The 17,809-nt window shown below is 47.1% G+C and overlaps 1 protein-coding gene across 3 annotated transcripts in view; it reads right to left on the bottom strand.

The window, feature by feature from the left end:
- PLS3 (plastin 3) overlaps nt 1-17,450 on the bottom strand; it is a 53,523-nt gene extending 36,073 nt beyond the window's left edge. The window contains exon 1 of one of the 3 annotated variants that reach the window (XM_075763235.1): nt 17,327-17,450. The gene's annotated coding sequence lies outside the window, so the exon portion shown is untranslated. Of the gene's footprint in view, nt 1-17,110 lie in introns of all 3 variants that reach the window. The other 2 variants (XM_075763234.1, XM_075763237.1) reach the window with 2 other exon arrangements.
- Between the last annotated feature and the right edge of the window lie 359 nt (nt 17,451-17,809).

The raw sequence follows: 17,809 nt of genomic DNA on the forward strand, positions 1-17,809 counted from the left end.
AGCGTGTCCAGAACACCATGCAACGGATATGTCATTGTAGTGGGTTTGCATGGCAAGATTTTGGTAGCTGGGGGGAGGCTACAGGGGTGGCTTCTGCAAGAAGCTACTAGAAGCTTCCCCTATATCTGATAGAGCCAATGCCAGCCGGCTCCAAGACGGACCCATTGATGGCCAAGGCTGAGCCCATCAGCGACAGTGGTAGCGCCTCTGTGATAACATATTTAAGAAGGGAACAAACAACATAGTGAGAGCTTTTGCAGCCAGAGAGAGGAGTAAGAAGATGTAAGAAACTCTGCAGACACCAAGGTCAGTGAAGAAGGAGGGGGGAGGAGGTGCTCCAGGCACCGGTCCAGAGATCCCCCTGCAGCCCGTGGTGAAGACCATGGTGAAGCAGGCTGTCCCCCTGCAGCCCATGGAGGGAGGATGAGGGGGTGTAGAGATTCCACCTGCAGCCCGTGGAGGACCCCATGCCAGAGCAGGTGGAGGCACCTGAAGGAGGCTGTGACCCTGTGGGAAGCCCACGCTGGACCAAGCTCCTGGCAGGACCTGTGGATCCATGGAGAGAGGAGCCCACGCCAGAGCAGGTTTGCTGGCAGGACTTGTGACCCCGTGGGGGACCCACGCTGGAGCAGTTTGCTCCTGAAGGTCTGCACCCTGTGGGAGAGACCCACGCTGGAGCAGTTGGTGAAGGACTGTAGCCTGTGGGAAGGACTCACATTGGAGAAGTTCATGAAGGACTGTAGCCCGTGAGAGGGACTCCATGCTGGAGCAGGGGAACAATGAGAGGAGTCCTCCCCCTGAGGATGAAGAAGCAGCAGAAACAACTTGTGATGAACTGACCGTAACCCCCATTCCCTGTCCCCCTGTGCTGCTGAGGGGGGCGGAGGTAGAAACTGGGAGTGAAGTTAAGCCCAGGAAGAAGGGAGGGGTGGGGGGAGGTGTTTTAAGATTTGGGTTTATTTCTCATTCCTCTACTCTGTTTTGCTTGATAATAAATTAGATTAATTCTCCTCTAAATTGAGTCTGTTTTGCCTGTGACGATAATTGGCGAGTGATCTCTCCCTATCCTTATCTCGACCCATGAGCCTTTCATTATACCCTTTCTCACCTGTCTAGTTAAGGAGGGGAGTGATAGAGTGGCTCTGGTAGGCACCTGGCCTCCAGCCAGGGTCAACCCACCACACTCATGTCTTGCTATTTCAGAAGGAAATCGGAGGCTCTACTGAGGTCAGCTCCAGGAAATGAGCCACAGGCAGATGATGCCGGAAACAGGCTTTATATTTAGTACTGAGTCATCCACGTTATTAAATTTGAAAGACACAAGAAGTGGGTGGGGAGAGGGGATACGTGGAGGGGGAAAAAAAAAAAAAAAAAGAAAAGTTATTCCCCTGAGATCATGAACAATGGGGACTCTAGGGTTGGGTGGCTTTTTTTGTAAAGGGAAAAGAAAACTAAAGATGACCTGGGAACTCTTTCTGCACTTTCACTGGAAAAGCAGTTGCCAGATCTGCTGCACCTCCTAGGCAGAAGCCAGTGCCAAAAACGCTACAGGGGTTTGTGGTACCATTGGGGTTTGCTCCAGTCAGTCCTGCAGGCAGGTCTCGGGCGTAAGCAACATACCATCAGTTCTGAGGCACTTTTACCATCCTTTCTGCTACATCATCTTTGAGCCAAAACAGAGGCTGCTGAAAGGAACTTGGAGCGGGGAATATTTTTAAGCCAGCTTTGCAGCTCCACCTAACCCACCATGAAGTATACATTGCACCTACCATGCCCCCAAAGAAAACACTTTACTTTGGGCAATTACAACTGCACGAGGTGAGGGCTGATGAAGACCAAAGCATGCAAAGAGGAGCTGACCTGAACACACAGTAAAACTGCACCCAAGTAGGGCAGACATCACTGCAGGCTGCCATCCAAAGGCCACCCTGTCCCTCTTTTCCCCCTCTGCATTTCAGTCCCCCCATCCCAGCTCGCTGTTGGGTCAAATGGACATCAGCACAGGGAAGGAGGGCAGAGCAGAGAGGGACCACCCTCGCACACCACCCCAGTTAGACCAGCTCAGCCGCGCCACAGACCAGGCCACTGGAGAAAGGGTGGCACTAGGTCTGGTAGGAGGGTCCTGCTGGCACAAATATACCTTTTCCATCTTTCACCTCAGCTGCCAGGTCTGTCCATCACCCAAGCTACTCCTTGACATGGCTTAGCAATCCTCTGCTCACCTGGAGCAGATACTCCAGACGACTATCCGCCTTAAGTCACTACTCAAGGAAACAGTGCTTTATATTAGAATTGCACTATTGCAGAACACAAGTGACTGTTTGCCCAAGATTTCTGAACAGGGAAGCTGGTCTGATATGTTTTCTAGCAACATCCACTTTAGATACATTTACAACTGAGAAGTATAAAGCATTCGTGTGGACTGCATCCTCATGGAATAAACTTCAGATTAATTTGCAAAAGCTGCAGTTTAATAGGAATGTAGATCTTTGTACTAAGGCCTTTTGAAATGCAGGAAAAAAAAAAGTTTTGAGACACCGAAAAACAATCTTAACTGCAAATTGTACCACAATAAAAATGACCTTTGTTAACAAGTGGTTCATATTTTCATACAAGTCCATCATAAGCCTTTCACTTTCTGTCAATGATAAATACTCTGCAGCCTGAGCAGCAACAACAGCTCTGAAGTTTGCAGCTACTTGAGCCAGACTTTTCCCCTGAGAACACTCACTTTCCAAATACTAAAACATAAATACTGTTACCAAAGCCAAGCACTGTATCTCATTTTGATTTAAAAAAAAAAAAAAAAAAAAAATCAACAGCAAACAAGAGCTCTACCTAATGCCAAGCACCACCAGTGACTTGCCTACAGAAGCAGCCTATTAGATTACTAGTAAAATTGGTGTAATCTTCAAAATAAGATAAGAGCAAGAAGGATGTGGCTCAAAAAATAAATCCATGCACTGTAGCAAGACTGGCAATTATGCAGAACCAGAGGTCAGGAACTGCTTAGTATCTTCTACCTGTATGCAAGAAGAGGTTATACCACTGCAGTCACAGCCTGTTCCCACCAGCAAAGACACATTTATTTAGCCAACTGTTGACCACTGCCCAGACCAGTCTGCTTGCTGCAAACCAGGGAGGCCGAGACAGACTACCACTGGGTGGCTCTTCAGCCCCACACAACTCATCCGCGGGTGACCTCCCACTATCAGAAAGGTTTCGATGCTGGGGAGTCAAGGCAAAGCTGGTAGTCACAGACCAACCTGGGCACAGACCAACCATATGCCCAGCCCAGCCTAAGAAGATCTTTAAGGAGTTATCGGTATCTCATCTGGACATCCTGCCAGATGCTGGAGGTAGAAGATTTTGGCACACAGCTCATCATGTTTTGCAAGTGGGTCTACAAATTCAGCTGTGTAGAACTAGTCCAGAATCTCTCCTCAAGGGACCTTCCCTAGTATTTAGCTCGTGCCTACATTTGTTGGCTTCCCCCCTAACTGCTCCTTTTGTCTCAGAAAGTGACAGAAAATCTGCAGGATGGGCCTGCTGGAGAAGCTAACTTCAGGGGCTCCCACGACTATTGAATTCTTTTCAGATGTGCAGAAAGGTGAGGCAGAGCTAGATTACCACTCACACATACACTGCAAATTGTCACCCATAGCCTTCAGGTCCCTAGAGTGCAATCTTCACCATACAGCTCATTACACTGTTAATTAGTAAGCTGTCTCACATTTTCCGGCCCATAAAAAACAGCTACTAGTAGCAGACTAACCTCTATGCTGTGAAGTCAGTTTTTGCTTTGACTGCAGATTTCTTAGACTCTCAAGTCTGCTGCTGCTGAGTTTAATGCTTTATGAATTAGTATTAAAAAACAAACAAATAAACCCCAAACAAAAAACAAACGTCATCCATCCAAATTAAAAAAAAAATTAAAATACATCTACAGATCCTAAATAAAGCCAAGACTAAGCAAGGCATGCTATTTGATAGAAGGCACAAAGCAAGTTTGCAGCTCAGGTGGGAGGGGAAGATCTATAGCTGGGAGCAATAACACCAGAAGGTAGGACATGGATAACACCAAAGAGGTCCACATGCTGATCAAGAATCGTAGCTACAGTGTTACACGTGAAAGGGCAATGAACTAAAAGAAAGTGCAATACCTTGCTATGTGCCAAGTTGATAACAACGCAATGCAGAAAGCCTTAGCTGCTAAAGTGAATTATTGACTGGTAGTGGTTGTAATGGCTCTTGCATAACAGGGGGTTTCAAGGCCATGAGTACAGGGCAGAATCTTATTCCATTTCATGTCTTTCCACAACCTCTTTATGTAGACCTTCAGAAGATGGGGAGCAAAGTGACCTACTAAAACAACCCTATATAACCCAGAAAAAAAATTATAGATATACCCCTTAGTGAAGGGAAAGGGAGGCATAAAAGGTCTTGCCATTAGCAATGGATCTAACTGAAGTAGGCTGGGTGCTGCCAAAACCATTCATCCAGGACAGCTACATTAACTTCCAGGAGCTTCTTAGCTGGGCAGAACCAATGTACGTTTTTCAAGTTTTCAACAAGAAGTCTGACTATGCTGCCTTTGCTTGAGCATTTGGTTTATATAAAATGGTGGCAAGAACCCAGCTGGAAGTTACATCAACAAGAACGTTACAAAGGGGTAGGCAACAAAAGGGCAGGGGCAAGATTGCACTGGAACCTCCCATCCATGTCCCCAAGGAAAGCTTAGTCCTCATCTCGTCCAAACAGTGCAGAAAAGAACAGGCTAAAGTTTAGGTCAGACATTAAGGCCACTTATTCAAAATATTTTCAGTTTTCAGAAGGCCCCACTTCCCCTCTCTCCTTATGGAAAGGTGAATTCTACCTAAGTAAAGACTCACAAACTTGCTTATTACTTCCAGGAGCACTGAGAAACACAAACAGATTTGTAAATGTATTTCCATTTGTTCTCTATTGACCTCCTTCAAAGTGTCGCTACCTCAGAAACAGTTCTTAAAAGCAGGGCCTACCTTCTCCCTGCTTGTCTGCACAATACCAGTCATAACAGCGTAACTTTACATACACCTACAACACCCTATGTATTCCCTAAAATAAAGTCCTCACAATCCATTCTTGGAGGCAAGACATTTTGTGCAGAATTCAGGAAGAAAAAGCTTAATTGCAATATTGCTTTGGAACTCACTTCCTTTATTTCTGTGACCAGCTGGAGACAAGCACCTTATTGTATGCTGGGTCAAGGAAATGTTTAACTACAGGATTTATAGTGGGATATATATATGTATATACCACTGCCGCACTGCAGCTGCTCAGCAGTTACAGCAGAAAGCACACACTGGTTTAACCCCGGGAAAACATAACAGGCTGGAGTATCAGCCTGCTTATTAGTGTCCTGCTGCAGAGGCTCCAAGGCAGGAGAGCATCCAAGCCTGTCCCTGGAACAAGACTCAGCATCCTGGAATCTCAAAACCACAGCCCTGCTCCAAATCCAAACAACGCTTCACAGACCCTTCCCAGCTGATTAGCAGGAAGGAGCACAAGATTGCAATGGCAACGTAAACAAGGACCCAGGATTTATGATCTGAGACATTGTTTAGCAAGCAACCCAGCTGAAGCACTGCTTCACAAAATACGAATGCCAATTACAGGGATGCATAGCTTGAATTCAAGTTTCCACTTGGTTAGCAGGTCTCGACACACTGAGAACTTTGGTGCTCACCCAGCAGTTTCGCCTGCTGGGAGGGGCTGCGCTGAGCTCTCCCAGAAAAACACGGACAGCAACTGTGGAAATGGGTGGGACTTCATCTACCATCCCCATCCTTCCCAGCAAGGCAGAGTCAAAGGCAGCAAGCTCAGTCCTACTGTTTGTGAGAGTAGAACAAGACACTCTTCTACCTTGTAGCATTGGAAAGACAGTGGGAGAAGCAGATCAGCAATCCCCCTCCCCTGTTATTTTGAGGACAGCCCATCGAGCAGAAGTCCTGGTGCCATGGGCTTCTGCAGTCAGACAGTGCCACTTACACTAGCAACGTTACTGGGGTAAAGACCAATACAAACATTAAAAAACACAAAATCTGATCAAATTTAGGGAGACACACACATTGCTATAAATATGGTAACCAAAGTGCTCCAGTCTTCAGTTTCCGTTGGAAGCTAATGGGTACATCAGAGGTGGGACACTCTCATGAAGCAAAAATGCTCATCTCACCACTCTATGTTGACGCAAACTGCGTCATTCATAGCCACTATTTCTGGCACTACCAATGCAGAGTGTTACATGCAACATGCAGAAGCAGGATCACATCTCGCTCGCCCAGTCAGCTTCTGCAATGCCAAGCTGCAAAGATATTTTGAGGGAAAGAGCATATAGAAAAGCAGGACTTTAGCTATAGTTTTCAGATTCCAACACAACAGGCAGGGAAGAACATGTAAATGGCACACAGGTGACCACACAACCTTGTTTCAGTAAGAACCCACTGCACATCACCTTCCATCCCAACCATTCTATGATTCTATGATCTAATCCAGACAGGGTACAAGCTTCTGTTATCCAAGGTCTTCAACCTGCTTTTTAAACGTCTTGTGCATTCAGCTCTGGAGAGCCTCAATTTAATCCCTAACATATTGGCAAAAAAATCAGTCCCTTATATATAAATTGAGTGTAGAATCACATGCCTTCCTATTTTCCTTCTAGCATCAAAATACTTTTCATATGTCTATCTTCAGAAAAAAAAAAGCAAGGGAGAACAAGGGGGATTTTTCTTAAGCTTCATTTCCCACCACCTCAATGAGACACAACAATTTCAGTAGGAATTCAAGAGGATGTCCCTAGAGCTCTGCAATTAATTTTTTTTAATTTTTTTTTTCCTAGCAAAACAATCTCCCCATCATCTGGAGCCAAGGCAACAGAAGCAGTTCTATCAAACAAAACTCTGGCTGGAGCTGCACTAACAGGACCCAGATCAGGGACAGGACTACCTACTGCACACCAGAGGCGAGACGTCTCCAGCTACTGCACCAGCGGTCACTGACACCTCCTGCAAAACACAGCATCCCCCTGACCCACAGCCTCATTCAGGGCCTGATATTGGAAACACTGATACAGGACAGCAGCACTTCTGATGTTATTCAGCATTCAGCCCGGCTCATCTGCCAGAGTGTCAGTTCTTCTTCTTTATGCTTTTTCCAAAATTGGTGTTTTGCAGGTTTTTCTTTGCCTTGACCTGACCCTGCAGTGGGCAACGGTTTGCAATGCCTTAAGTTCCTGTATTTATACAATTTTAAAAAGCAGCCCAGTTAGCATTTTTTTCAAGAAAAAATCAGTTTCCTCTAGTAAAAAAAAAAGTCTGTAGTAAGGACATAACTGCAGGAGTCAGTTTTTCCACTTTTAAGAATTTGAGATATGAACAAATAGCCCCTTGACTCGCAGCAAAAGTAAAAACATGCAACTGAGTTAGACAAAGGCTGAAGGCTCTATCCCTAGGCTTTGGGAGAAACAAAATCCTTCTAGGGTCCTTCTACAGCCAGTTTCATGATTGTTTACAATGGTTTCAAAAGACAGACAATGTTTCACTTTAAGTTTTTTTTTTTTTACAGTCTAGTCAAGAATAGAAGAACTAGAAACAGAACAGGCCAAAACAGAGTCTACAAAAAATGAAGAGAAGGCGGCACTTCAGAGAGATGTTTGATCAACAAGGTCACATAAACCATTCCAGGCCCACAGAGCACACTAGTCATAAACAGTCATGTAACAGGACACAGGCAGAGTCTCCCTGCCCTCCTCCCATCACACTCCCCTGTTCATTTATTCCCACCCCAGCCCTAAACAACTGTAGAGGCTTATGGCTAAGCTGGAGGCTTCAATTGCTAGGCAGCACCATCTGCTTCCACATCCCAGATGAGCCGCGTGCTGCCTTCCCCCACAGAGTGGGCAGGAGCCTGTGAGTAGCTGGCATTTGCTACCACCCTATAAACCAACTTGCTGCCTCATCCAAGGACAGTGGAAAACAACTTAAACAACACAAGAAGTCAACAGTTGAGGTTCACAAGGCAGAGAACAGATGCCCAGAGCAAGGAGACTCTTGACTCTTCCCTTCTGCTATCCTATGGCCAATCACTCAGACTTGCCTGAGAAGTCTGAGAAGACTTGGTTTTGAGACTTGACTTTTCCAATATGTAGTGGAGGAATGAGATCACCACACCAGATACTGGTCAACCTCTTGCCCTTAATGGTTTTTTTTCTGTTTTGTAAGAAGAGGGAGGAATGTGCAGCTCAGGTCTGGAGAGACAGGAATGAGCTGGAGGCTGTGGGGCAGGAGTCTCCCGGCCCTTGTACTACTCCCCACAGCACTTGAGCTGAGACACACTTAAACTGGCCTAGTGCAGCCCCAAAATGTTGCTGCTGTTCTTACCGAGCATCAAAACTGATTACCGTGAAGGAAAGAAGATAAAAGGCTGTGTTTTTAGGCCAGGATTGCTATCTCCCCTTGAATGCACGGCCTCCAGCCATCAGAGCAGCACACATGCCCTTTCTCACCCAACTCCCTGCCAAGCTCATACAACCAGGTAGCAGAGAAGTAGGAAGCACTTGCCCTCATTTTCACCTGGCCAGAGCTGCTGGACCTTTCTCCGTGAAAGCACATCCCCATCCAGGAACCTCTTCCACTTCCAAACACTCCCCTCTGAAAGTAGAGCCTCTGGGTCCCTCTGCCACCCATGAGACACCTGCTATTGCACCATCACAGGTAATGAAGCACAAGAGCTTCTGCCAGTGTTTTCTTAACAATGGCATAAGCCAAGATAGGCATTTAAGGAATCAGAAAAGGCCTTGAGTGCTTCCTGCCCCTGAGGCTCAGCCACAGGACATGCATTCATTTCTTCAGCCCATCCAGCCAACTCTCTCCACTAACAAGGATAGACCAGGGGCTGTTTCCAGGCTGCTGGACTACAGAGCCTGTGGTCTACAATTTTCAACTCTTTCAGGTCTTGCAAGAAGTACAGCTAAGACTTGACTCAGTATCTATGATAACTACCATGGCTGGCAGTCAGACACTTGGCTGTACACCTCCCTGACAGCCATCACCTTAGCACTTTTGGATGAATTAGCAGCAAACAGATTTTCTGAGGTATTTTACAGCTGAAGGGTTTCCCGTGGCTGCCAGTGTCCCAGAAACCAAGATGTGAACATGTTCTGTATAGTTTTCAGCCTGCTGAAAAGAAAGGCTATTTTTAATCCAAGCCTACGTAGGGTGGGGCTCGGTCTCCAACCAGCCCAAAAAGCCACTATAATCCACAAGACCAATGTCTGGCAACCTTTGCTTACAGCCTGATGTCTGTTCTATTTTGAGGATGGGAGGAATTTAGAATAAAAAGATATATAAATCAGAAACAAAGGAGGCTATGAAAAGTGAATAGAGGGAAGGGCCAGACTTATCCTGTGTATTTTGGTCCAAACAACAGGGCTCTAAAAGAACACAAATCACAATTACTTTATTTTCCATTTTCTACAGCGGTTTATAAACTATCATTTATAACACAGGCTGAGAAGAGTACAGCCCCAGTATATTTTGCACAGGAGGAAAAGCCAACCTGTGGCTCCTTGCACAGCAGTGAGACCCTTGGGAGGACGAGACAGGAGAATGGTCACCAGCCATGGACATACCACCGGGATCTTATATAAGAAGGTTTCCTATCTCAGACACCAATACAACAGCTGTTGAGACACCTTGTTCTTTTGTTATGTTAGGACTGCAAAAAAGGCAAAGCAGAGCCACCAAAGCAACCTGAGGATTGGAAAATAAGAGACATTTTGCTTATTTAGGGTTTATTGCCAACGGGCAACCAACCCACTAAGAGCAGAGATATTTTATATGCTCTCAGCACCTAAATGTACACAAGATCACACAGACTTCCTACATAAACATACCACTAGGGTTTATTTGTAAAAGGCACTGTCTCAACTTGGCATTCAAGCCACCTCGACACAGCCATTTGCCCTACCATATTAACCCCACCTTCCTTGCAGTACACTGGTCATTTGTCTAAAAGGGGGTACATACAGCTTCTCTCACTGTCTTCAGATGGCCCTTTAACATCCATCCATAAACTGTGAAACAATCACATAGGCATCAGCATCTCTAGAGCTCCTTCTTCACCTGACCAGGGCTAGATTATTAACCCCACTACAGAAGTCTGCAATTACTGCTCTTGGCAAAACGCAAAAAGGGCAGAACAAAAGAGTCAGTACACTGGGCTCAGGGGAAGACCAGGAACGATGAACCTCAGGCACTGCTATCATTTTGGTCATGGACTTCTTAGGAAAAAAGACAACACTTAAGCAACATTGTGAAGTTCAACCGAGATTTTCTTAGCATAGCAGCAAGACTGGATGCTGAACACCTCTTAACACTAGATAATATGTTCATGGCCAGCATCACTTCTTCCTTCCTTGTTCCACCCGTAAGTGACAGCACCAACTACCTGCTCTCTCATTTCCATCACTAATGGCAGTATGTGACGGGGAAACAGTGAATTAGCAAACTATTTTCAGCTTTGAAAAGACAAGACAAAAAAAAGCTAACTTCAAAACATCAGAAACTAGGCCTCCTGCAGAGACACTACACCTTATCTTCTCTTGAAGATCACGGTAATAGTCTCTCTTCTCAGCTATGTAGTGGGGACTCCCAGCAGCATCTGTGAGCTGTCGCTCTTTTTACAGGAATAAAAAACCTACTGAAGAGGCAGGAAAAACAGCTGTAAGCATTTCAGAGAAGGAAATGAGACAAGGAGACTGGTTAGAAGCATATGGCCTATATGGATTGACATGAGCAATCAGCAGCAGTTCTAACCAGAGCTTCCCATTTCAGAGAGTTGTCCTGCTCCCCAAGCCCTCAGATGCATGTCAAACCAATAATTATTTTATTTCTCCCATACTGATTCCCAAACATCAGTTGTGCCCAGGCTGCTGTGGCCCATGGGGACAGTCTGGATGTTGCAGGAGGAGCTAGTTCACCCCCAGGAACACGCACATTGCCCCATAGCACAGAGTGTTGGAGAGCACGGACCAGCCAGCACAGGGGGACACAAGGAAGGACTCAAGGCAAACAGCCCACCTGCCAGGGACGCTGCATTTCCATGGGCAGCAATTGCCCTTACAGTTCACGGCTGCTGAAAGGTGGAGATAAACTAACAGAAATCAACTGTCAAAATAAGCAAAAGGGAAAGAATGGCTCTTAACAGCTCCATCTCTGCTGATAGCAACTCTCCTGGGGACATGGAGGCTGCCTCTTCATCATCATGCCCTCACAAACCCAATGACAAAACTACTTTTGAGTAGCCCAAGCGTTAACCCACAAAACCCAGACATGAAACACTAGCTGTAAGAGCACAAATGATATAATTCTTCCAAGCGGGCCAGACAGGACTTGCTTGTCATTCTTGGCATTTTTAATCTGTTACCAAGAAAGCCAACAGATTACAGATTCCCAGGAGACTGGTGGATGTCACAGCGACTGAGCGCACTGGCCATGCACAGCACTGGCCACCATAGCTCAGCATCCTGCCCAGGGAGGTCCACACCCCTCTGATGGGAGCAGACCTGCCAGGAGAGGGTAGACTGGGCCAAGCAGGCAGTCCTGTTGTCAGGGCAGCCACCTGTTAGCAGCACTGACATCAGACGCACCACCACAGGGAAGAGCTTGATTACCTCCAATGCCACCACCTCTGGATCAAACAGTGTGGTATTAGCAGAGGGAAGGTGGGCATATCCTCTCCTCCCACTCCACTCTCCAGCCCTTTTAAGTGGAGACTTCTGTCTTCCAGCTCCATTGATGCATCACGTTTTCTTCCTTAGCTGGTACAAGACGACAGGTTGCTCTTTATGTGACTGGCAGATCGCACAGGGTACACCAACACCTTATCACACAGGGTGACGCTAAATACCTGAAATCTCAAACACAGCACCTGCTGCCCAGGGCTGGGCTCTGCAGCCACAAACACTCATGAGTCCCATCTTTTGGCTGTAATCAAATCATCTATTCAATCATCAATTAAAAGGGCGGGCATCCATCACTCTCCACAGGCCGCACGTACTCAGTGCGACAGCACGCCCACCCCAGCAGGTGTGCTGGTGCGATGTGCCAAGGGAGACTGGGTAGGCTAGTGGCCATGACAGGAGGATTTCTGACAGCTGGGATTCCCCATCCCCAAGCTGGTGGCACAATATGGCAATGCCACCCAGACAGGCTCATGCCACTTGCTGGTAAAGTGGAGGAAATCTACACCTAACCTAGCCCTTCACTCAGGAAAAGGATCTGCACAAACCAGGAGACTTCTTACAGGCCATGCTGCAGTACTCCAAGTGAATCTCACAGCACTGAACGTGATGGAGAGGCATTATCAAAGCCTCTACTTCAGAAAAACCTGATCTAGAGGCAGGAAGAACATCCGGGGCAGGAAACACTAGCCAGGATGGACAGGACAAGCCTGACTCATCACCTACAATTTCAGCACTGAAGAGCATGAATTAGGCAGCTGCTAAGACTAAATGCTGCTGTGTCTAAGCACCACCCACATCTACTACCAGCACAGACCACACCAGGGATGCCTACTGTTAATGCCCTGCCATCCAATAAATCCAAGAAAGACAGTACACCCATATGAACACCCAAATCCAAGTGTGTGGAGCAGGGGACACAACATTTATGGCCAGCAGTCACATGGTTGAAAGTGATTACAGCCGCCCAGCTACCAGCTGAGCCAGCACTGCTCAGAGAACCTCCAGTATAGCTGGTTAGCATCTTCTCTCCCAGCTATATCACCCAACTGCCTTCAATCATGAGATCACACGTGTCACCCTTCCCACCTACTCATCTACCACCAGCAAGAGCAGCAGGTACGTCTGGGCTGGCAAAGGGCTGTAATGGTGCAAGCAGGGAAAGCTAATTCTGTGTTAGCCTCTGGGCTCTCTGGGATGGTCAGAAGGGAAACAGTCCTTCCATGCACGCTCCCATCAGCAGCGCTGCAGGGAGAGCTCAGCCAAGACCTACTCACCACAAACAGAGCCACTGCTGCTTGTGCAATAATCCAATTCCCAAAATGCCAACAGGAATGTGTGTGCAAATATGTCTACAGATGCCTATCAAAGGGTTTGGGGACCAGGGACAGGAAAGAGAAAGGTAATATTGTGACATTCATTAGAGTAACCCAACAAATACTGATTTAATACAACCTTACATCACCCTCATTAAAAGAGTTAATATCAGTTTTGCAACATACTTGAAATGAAAATATATTCAGGAATGTTTTGTTCTGCATATGCATTAAGGTTATTTGGTAAACTTTTAAAATTCAGTATTTAACTCTACCTTTCTCACAGAACTGATGGTAGAAGTTTCTGGATTCATGCTTGGATTTTTAAGTAATTAGCAACTTTAATTACTCCATGAGCTCAATGTCCAAAAACATACAGAGAATACTTAATACACAATAGTACTTAGATAAAAAAGTGCCAAGTATGCAAAGGTCAGAGATTAGTTAATAAATATTAACACATCATATTGTGGCTATTCCCAATATGACAAGAAACAAGTAACTAATAAGTTAAAAATCAATATCTGTTATTGCACCATGCAGGTTGATAGCTTGTCAGTCACATGTTTAAACAGCTGGCACTGAGAGATGAGAATCAGCTTTTCTACCCTGAATTACTGCTCTAACATACACAGAGGCAAGGTAACGTTCAAAGCCTGAACAAAACACCAACTTAAACCATGTTTCTTTTACTGTTTATTGCTACTCTGTGACACACAGATAAAAACCAAGTTGTAGTCACATAAATTTCAGGACTTTCTGCAACCTGCAAAGCAGCACTGTGTCAGTTGACATCTCTGTCCTTCGTTCTGCAGGTTTGCTTTCTAACTCCTTTCTCGATCTCAGGAGCATCACCGTGTCCCTGCCTCCCAAGATGGCAGGTCAAGAGCCACCCTCGAGCACCACTGTCGAGCACCATTAGTGAGCTGGGACTGCACTTTGCAGGGCATTGCTGGATCTAAATCAAACCTGTGCTGGAATAAGGCAAACGGGCCAGACGCTGCTTTACCATCTTCACCTCTGCCACAGGCAGTTCGCATGCAAGAAAAATCAAGCTAACAGGCCTGTATCTAAAGGACAGATGTCCCCAGGGGATTCTGGTCCACAGCACTCAGCATTTTAAGAAGGAAAGACATGTAAAACATTGTAACTTAAAAGCAAAAAACCAAAAACCCCACACCTGAAAAATGTGTTATAAAGCAGAACTCAGTCTTTGGTTTAGCTGAAAAACCAGCCACTTTGTGTTTCGCCACCTATCATTTAATGCTGTGTAAAATAGGTTACCAAGAACACACACAGGGTATACTTAAGCAACGTCACCAAATAAACTACTACCACCTGAAATATCACCACAAAGACAACCTCAAGCGCTAAATGAAGCTCTTGTGAGTGACCAAGTGTACTTGCTACTGATCACTACCATAAGGTAGTGGATTAAAATATCTATATAGAAAGATGATGGGTACACCCTCCCTAAACTCACTGCCAATCACATTAAAAGAAAAACATTGCTCTTCTCTCAATGCATTACGCTATACATATTAGCAAAGACACAACTCCTGCACTGATGCTTCAAGAAGTGGAACATTTGGACTTTTACTGCACAAAAGACAGAAACAGTACTTCCAACATGAAGTTTACCTACAAAGCTATTCACAAGGCACTTGGATCACTTAGATCACCAGGAGCTTAAGCAAAATTACTGAATTACTGCTCCAACATCCTTTCCAATCAATCACTGAGTAGCACTCTTATTTGCTTCCTTCAAGTCAGAACTGCTTGTATTTCCACTTCTCCGAAGCCAGTTAAGTTGCTGCACTAGAGATCCAAGTAAACACAGGAAAGAGTTACTAGAAGATCCCGCATGAGTGGATTCAGCAGCAAACCCATTTAACAAGGCTGCAATTCCTTCACTCACCATCTTAATCTCACAACAATTGAAACCCGGAGCAGAGAATTTAGTAAGAGAGCCTCAGGGGAAGGAGTTCCTCTGCATTTATCCCAAATCCGAGCATCAGCCAAATACCTAATGAAGTCATCAGACCCCAGAGCCCTCCACACTGTGAAACTAATCTAGCCAAAACTAGTAAATAGGTTTCTGGAGTTTTGGGCATTCTTTAATCTGGGCAGATGTTTGCCTACTTTATAAGAGGGGAAACTTGGTGAGATTAGATTTGATAAGAGAACAAAGACCCTGCTTAAGCATAATTCTTTATATCTAGCACTAAATAACCGAGTTTAATAATCACATTATGTTCTCTTAACCCAGACAAAGAATGAGTAATTCATCTTTCACAAGCAGAGAATTCCTTCAAAGGAGCTTGGTTAACAACCCAGCAACATCCTCAAATTGTTAAACTTTTGGCAAGATTAACAGGCTGTGATAACAGCAGTATTTCGAAAAAGATTTCTTTTAGCAAATTATTTTATAACATACTATAAAAAAAAAAAAGTTATTGAGATGCAAACCAGCAGATCTGGAATTTAACTTCTCCACACACACACCCCCCACAAGGCCATCAAACACCCCCCGGGGCAGAAATCAGCTGCAGAATATTGCACCCAGGGGACTCGCCTTGTGTCCACTACCAGCAGCTTCTCTTTGCACAAGATTTCTTTTCAAAACAGATTGAATTTCTAGACACCATTATGCACAGCACTAACATATGTTGATCTCTGTAACTATTCCCTCTTTATATCCAGGTTCCAGCTGTTGTCTTTAAAGTTACTCTGAGCAAGTCTTCCAGCATTAAGGAGTTTTTGTTCTCAGGTTACCAAGCTCACTGCAGAAGTCACAAGTGTTACTGGTCGAACAATGGCTCCAAGTTGTCATGCAAAAGCAATTTATCTGAGATATCTATTATCTTTTATAGCCTCTTCTACAGACTGACCAAAAACAGGAAGCCCAGCTCTCATGTGCACACGCATTCCACTGGGATTGTGTAACAGCAATAACAATCTCGGAGGCTGATTCAACGGCACTTGCTCGGAGCTATACCAACAGCTCTCCTGAAAAGAAATAAATTAGTTCAAGCGATGCCCTGCTTGAAGGTATGGATGCTATTACAGGGCAGACACATGCAGCCTGTCCCAAGGAAGCATTAACTAGAGGTTAGATTCCTATCCACAGGTCTCACCACTATTTCCACTTAGATAAAAACTTGCAACTGGAGCACAGTCACGTCTGTAGAGTTTGTTATCTCTGTGAGCATCGGAACTTAATGCTATCCATTAGAATACTTACAGCCAGTGCCAGGGTGCCCCATCCTTTCCTATGCAAAGAAAAGTCTAAAGCTTTACCTCCTGAAAAATTCCCTGCTCTTCCCCCTTCGCAGGCTCCCAACAAGAAGCCATTGTTCGGGGGAGCAGGGTGACACTTCCTCTCCCAGTCCAAATTAGAGATGTATAAAAATAAACCCACACAGCTGTCCCACTACTTCACTTTATTCCGCCCCGCTTCAATTAGATGAGAAGTTGGCTCCAATTTCCTCACTTTTTCTGCTTTGGGGAATGCTATCCTGCACAAAAGATAAAAGTTGAATGCAAACCGATTCCCCTCTTCAGTACTGCTCTGCGGGAAGCCGCAGCGGGAAGCAGCACCTCCCCTCCCCTGCAGCCGGGCTCTGCTCCTACCAACTCGCACAAAGCCCGAAGTTTCGCAGCAGTCGGGGCTTTCGCTGCGCGCCGCTCGCCATCCCGACCGCGGAGCTCACGGCGCGGCCCGGCCGCACCAAACCCGCTAAGAGCGGCCACGGAGCAGTGTATCTCCCGCGCCTGCCGCGGCTCAGCCCGGGGGTGGTTTTCCAGGGGACCGAATCAGACAAGTGTCTTTTCATCGCCGCGGGGAGGCTGGAAGGGGCGGCAGGAGCGCGCCCAGCGGACACGTACTCCGCGTCCCGGCGGGCACCGATGCGCGCTGGGCTCCGCGCCCGCCCCGACTCCGCGCCTGCTCCCCCCCCCCCCACTCCGCACCCGTCCCGCCGCCCCATTGTCCCGGGACATCCCCCCCCACCCGAAGCGGCGGCGCGGGGACACGCCTGGCCGGGAGCGGAGCCGGGCGGCAGCGAGGGCCGGGCCGGGCCCCGCGGAGCCGCTAGGGACGGTCGGCGCCCCCCGCCCCGCCGCCGGGATGCTCTTCCCGGGCCGGCGCACCTCTGGGCGGCGGGGCGAGCGCCGGCAACTTTCCCCAAGTTGGAGCCGCGCTGGAAGAGCTGCCAGGAGCACTCACCTCCCGTGTGCCGCGCCGCGCCGTCCTGCCGAACCGTGCCCCAGCCCCGCTGCCCGCGCTCGGCGCGCCCCAGCCCCGCCGCCTCGGCCGGATTGGGCCGTGCACCTGCACATCACGGCGTCCCTGCGCGGCGATTAGGCGGACGCGAAGTCACTCAGGGCGGGGAGGAGATGCGGCCCCAGCCAGGGCACGCCCCCATCCTCTGCCTTCCCTTCCCACCGCCCGTGCGCGCACTCCTCCTGTCCCGCAAGCATCTCTCGTTCTTCCCCTGTGTGCAACTCTCCTCCAAGCAGGCGTCCCTTCTTCCCCACAAGCATCCCTGCCTCCTCCTGTGCTTGTATCCCCGCTGCCATGCAAGACTGCATCCTTTCTCCCATGCATGGGCAACTCTGGCTCCCTCAGCCCTGACACACAGACAGAGAGGGGCTCGGGGCTCCCTTTGCAATCTCCCCACGTCTCCACACGAGCAACCCCGCTGGGTGG

The sequence above is a fragment of the Balearica regulorum genome, chromosome 11 (assembly GCF_011004875.1).
Source record: "Balearica regulorum gibbericeps isolate bBalReg1 chromosome 11, bBalReg1.pri, whole genome shotgun sequence".
Classification (NCBI taxonomy): domain Eukaryota; kingdom Metazoa; phylum Chordata; class Aves; order Gruiformes; family Gruidae; genus Balearica; species Balearica regulorum.